The 5,028-nt window shown below is 37.3% G+C and overlaps 1 non-coding gene across 1 annotated transcript; it reads left to right on the forward strand.

Annotated features, from left to right (window-relative positions):
* The first annotated feature begins 801 nt into the window (after positions 1–801).
* LOC131149998 (small nucleolar RNA R71) lies at positions 802–907 on the forward strand. Its single transcript, XR_009135385.1, has one exon. It is a non-coding gene; the product is annotated as a small nucleolar RNA R71 (small nucleolar RNA).
* The last annotated feature ends 4,121 nt before the right edge of the window (positions 908–5,028 follow it).

The raw sequence follows: 5,028 nt of genomic DNA on the forward strand, positions 1-5,028 counted from the left end.
CAACTTATTCTTCTCCCGCGTACTTATGGATATAGCTAGTTGGCCCATGGTGGCCTCAAGCTTCGTTATGGACTGTAAGTGGGAATAAAGCAATTGCCAATCAATCTGACAATCAGCCTCGATACCCTTAAGGGATTTTAATACTATTTCTTAGAAAGAATGATCATATTGAGACTGCGGAGGAGGAGGTGGTTGATAAGTTGATTGGTAAGGGGCAGACATGGGAGGATTTTGAGGATTAGAATTTTGACACTGTCTAGGAGGTGGAGCATTAGGCGGTTGCTGAGGTCTTTGGGCTAGAAAATTCAAAACTTTTGGCCTCTAGGGGAAGTTAGAATGTCGACTCCACCCAGGATTGTACTTATTTTAATATGGATCATTGGTTGGCATATCATACCAATTTTGGATGGAGTAAACTTCCTCCTGCACAAACTCAGGTGTGGGGGCGCATGGGGGCAATTGTAATGAGTATGACAAGGATTAGAACATATGGTGCACAACTCTGCATATGCTACCAGATGAGGTGGTTGTCCTAAGGACAAAACCTGATCAAGTTTCTTAATGATCGTGTGCAAAGTGGGCGCAAAGTCATAAGCTCCCTTAGGATATGAAAAATAAGGGTGGGAAGGTCTACAAGCAGCAACAAAATATTGTTGGGAATTATCGGCGAGGGTCTCAAAGAGAGTCCAAGCCTCATTCTCATGATTTGTCAGGAAAGTACCTCCACAAGATGCATCTACCTTTGACCTATCTTGCTCAGTCAATCCTTCATAGAAGGTCTAAACCAATTGCAACTTAGGAACCTGATGATGTGGGAATTTATGTAAGAGGTCCCTAAAACGCTCCTAGGTCTCAAAAAATAGTTCCCCATTCAACTGTAAGAAACTAGTGATGGCTCGCCTAAACTGGTTAGTGTTACCAATTGGGAAGTATTTCTTTAAGAACTCATGCTACATGGTGGCCCAGTTGGTCACCGAGTTCGGCTCTAAGGATGTTAGCTAATATTTGGCCTTATCCTTCATAGAGAATGAGAAAAGCCTTAAGCGGAGGGCATTATCATAGAAATATGGATGCGGATGGTGGAACAGATTTCTAGGAATTCATCTAGATGCTTATAAAGATTTGCATTAGAATTCCCATAAGAATTGGGAAGCATCGAGATGATGGAAGTCTTAATTTCAAATTGTGCTGCCTCGACATCCGGATATTAGATACAAGACAATAATGTGTAGGTGTTGAGTACAAAGTAGTCCCTAAGAGGCCTAAGACATTGCTCATCCACCACATGTAGTAACCTTAAAAATAATAAGTATTTTAATAATAAGAGGGAGAGAAATAGAACAGAAACAGAAGGAGGCCGTAGAATTCGTCAACGAACGCGGAGCGTTCGTCGACAACATTGCATTTTGTAGAATAAAATAATTTTAAGGAAATTGCCAAACTTCATCGACGAAGGTCTGAAGAATTTCATCGATGAATATAGGGTTTCGTCGACGAGAAAATACTGAGAGATGGTTCGGACTGCTCTGAATTTCGTCGACGAATTTACTGAAAGATTCGTCGACGAATCTGGCCGTATAAATAGATAAAACCAGATTTTTATCACATTTTAACACTCCTCTCTCTCTCTCTCTCTCTCTCTCTCTCTCTCTCTCCTCTCTCTCCCTACATCACTCTCTCCCTTCTCTCTTTGTTTCTGGCCTCGTTGGTCGCCGGATCAAAGATCTGAAGCTACCACAATGCTCTTGACGAAGTTCTTTGCAAGGCTGCTAGAGCGGATCGCTAGGGAATCGAAGTTGGATTTCATCCCAAATTCAGGGTAAGGCCTTTTAGCCTATTTTTGGCCTTATGACAGTTATCGGAAACGATATAAGCTGAAAAATACTGATATTTTGTTCTAGCATATGTTGGTTTCAGGGTGTTTTGTAGGAGGCCCTACGGGTATTAGGTTAGTATTCCATAGGGGCTTTCCAGTAGTCAGGTAAGGGAAATATGCTATGCTAGGTATTTTTAAAATATTATACAGTTTATTTAATGGTGAAAATTATGTATTATAGTATCGTGTGACTTTTGAATATGAATATAGTACGAATATAAGTTTTACGATATTTCGGTATCCTGATTTTATGGATTTTAGTACTGTGATTTTATGGATTTTAGTACCATGATTTTATGAATCTCAATACCATGATTACACGAATATCAGTATTATGATTATGCAGTTTCAGCATTATGATTATGCAGTTTCAGTATTATGATTATGCAATTTCAGTGTTATGATTATACAGTTCTCAGTATTACGACATATGAATTACAGTACAGTTATGCAGTATCATGGTTATTTTAATACTTTAGAATCATGGTAAATCGGATAGATGTATATATATAGAAATATATTATATGATATTAGACCCTGTTAGACTTGCAGCTATAGAGCACGGTACCATTTCTACAGATACTATGTTACTTTATGAGTGCAACCGCCTATTTAGATAATACGTGGCAAGGTCAATCACCTAGGCCCTTAAAGAGGTTAGGCTCCCCATCCAGATATGGGTTGAGGTGGGCATATTGACCGATAGAGTATAGCGATTTATTCCTGGTTGGCCAGTTAGGGTAAATCCCGCTTACGGGCCGCACAACCCTATCATGAAGGGGTAAGTCATGACACACAGATAGCCACAAGGAACATTTTCAGTTATTATTACGTATGTATAGATTTTCATAAATAGGGAACATACTTACTTATATTAGAAGTATTTTGAATAATAAACTTCAATACTGTCATGTTAAGTAATAGGAATAGGGGTGGTGGATTTTATCACTTATATTTCAGTATATTTTCAGTTATACATGTTTATTTGAAAATAGATTTTCATGATATAGTAGCTCATTTGCCACATACTAGTAGTAGCATATTTCTTCTTACTGAGCGTTGGCTCATCCCAGTGTTGAATTATTTTTCAGGTGATCCAGGTAGGCGAGCAGATCAGGCTCGCAAGTAGAGGGGCTTCAGTGGTGCCCTTTCAGAGAGTGAGTACATTTTTGGGAATGATTTTGTATACCCTAGTTAGTTGAGGGTGCTTTGGGAACAGAGATATGTACATATTTTGGGAAACATGTAGTACTCTGGTATTGTGTGGTATTGTATATTTATGTTCAAATGATAATGCCTATGTGCTTTATGCTTCTCGCTGCTTAGGTTTATGGTTGGGTTTACGCCAGTATGGTATCAGAGCATGCATAATATTATAGTATATATATTTCAATAAAAAAAACCCCCAGTTAATTAAGTAGGTCATTACACCACATGTTGGTGGGGAGCTTGGGGTTCCAAATTTTGAACGGCGGGAATTGGATTACGTTCGGCCATAACTTTGGGTTCAGACAAATCCGCAAACTCGAGATTCTAGGTGGGTTAATGGACCTATGGGATCTCTCAATCTTGGGGTCTATAGGCATGGTAGGCCCGACAAGGCTTGGGTCCTTAACTACCAAAGATAATATTTATAGAACCTAAATAATCCCAAGTTCTATAGAAAGTGGGGAAAGTCAGGTGTTGATCCACAAGGACTCAAGTGTAGTTATCAATCGTTTCCAATCTAGTTTATTATAGCCTTATCTAAAAAGATAGTGTAAGGTGAAGGCTTTCTAATAACCTAGTGAAGGCATGTAAAATCTCTATTATCTCTACTCCTACAAAGCAATTGTTGGCCTTTTGAGTCCGATCTCTATTTTGATGTTGACAAACACAAGTGTCTCATGTGTGTGCCCTGTATTTTGAATAGGTTTACAATTCAGAATGCACACACAGAAGAGGAAGATGGAAGTCAGAAAGGATACATCATACTGGTGTATTCCATGAAGAGAAGAGCTAAAATAAGAAAACATGTTTTGAATTGTATATGCATTTAAGTTTTATTATTTTGGTTTGTAATAATGCATGCATCTGCATGATATGTCTAAATGCTCAGATTGACCATGGATTGACCTTAGGGATCGTCGACCAACATTATATTTTTGGATTTAACTCTCAAAAAGACCATAGAATGACTATAGGAATCCCTCAAGCAATTAGGCTAATAACTGACATTTGTAGGGATTTAACTTAGGTCTTTATTTGGGCCAAATTCAGTTTATGGAAAAATTCAATTGATTGAACCTAGGCAGTGTAAAATGCCTCAGTTGACTAAACTGGGTGGAAGTCAACAGTTTGACTTTACATGCTCCACTGTATCTTTTTGAACATATCTTCCTCAGTCAACTGAACTCACACGTGTTTGACACCCAATTGTTCAGCCGATCAAACCTCTAATTCATTTTTGATTGAGTCGACCAAACCATATGAATAGCAGACTGAATTACAAATGTAGTTGACTGAACCTCGAACATTTTCCAAATTGCCTAAATTTAGTTGACTATATCTGTTGTTCAAAAGTGCCTTGGTCGACCGTACTTATCAATATAGTCGACCAAACTTAAAATTCAGCCGACCAAACCTCTCAGGTCGGAATTTTTTAAGAGTGCTAAAATGTTGATAACTTTTAATTAAACCTTTCCAAAATACCGAGCATGTCCCCAACAGTCATAATTTTTGAAAAATCTATAAATATCCCGTCATAACTCCTAATTAGCAACTTTGATTAACTCTACATTTCTCTTTAATCCTTGTTAATCAAAGTTCCACCAAACCATTTTTATTGTAAAAATCATTTCTTTGGGGTAAATGTTTTAAACAAAAACTCTCCAAATCTCTTTCCATTCACTTATTTCAAAATCACTTTGGAAGAGAGTATATTTATTTTGGGGATTTCATTTGTATTCACATGCACATACTCTTACTTGTTATTTATTTTCTGAAAATCATTTTGAGTGTATTGGTTGGGTTTCTCCCAGTTATTTCTTTGATAAATATTTTTTTGGGAGAAAAAATATTTACAACACAAATATTTTCTTGCGCTTAAATTCCTAGATTCTCAAAATATTCTTTATTTGCAAAAATATTTATAGGAGAACAATTATACTCAT

The sequence above is a fragment of the Malania oleifera genome, chromosome 2, assembly GCF_029873635.1.
Source record: "Malania oleifera isolate guangnan ecotype guangnan chromosome 2, ASM2987363v1, whole genome shotgun sequence".
Lineage (NCBI taxonomy): Eukaryota > Viridiplantae > Streptophyta > Magnoliopsida > Santalales > Ximeniaceae > Malania > Malania oleifera.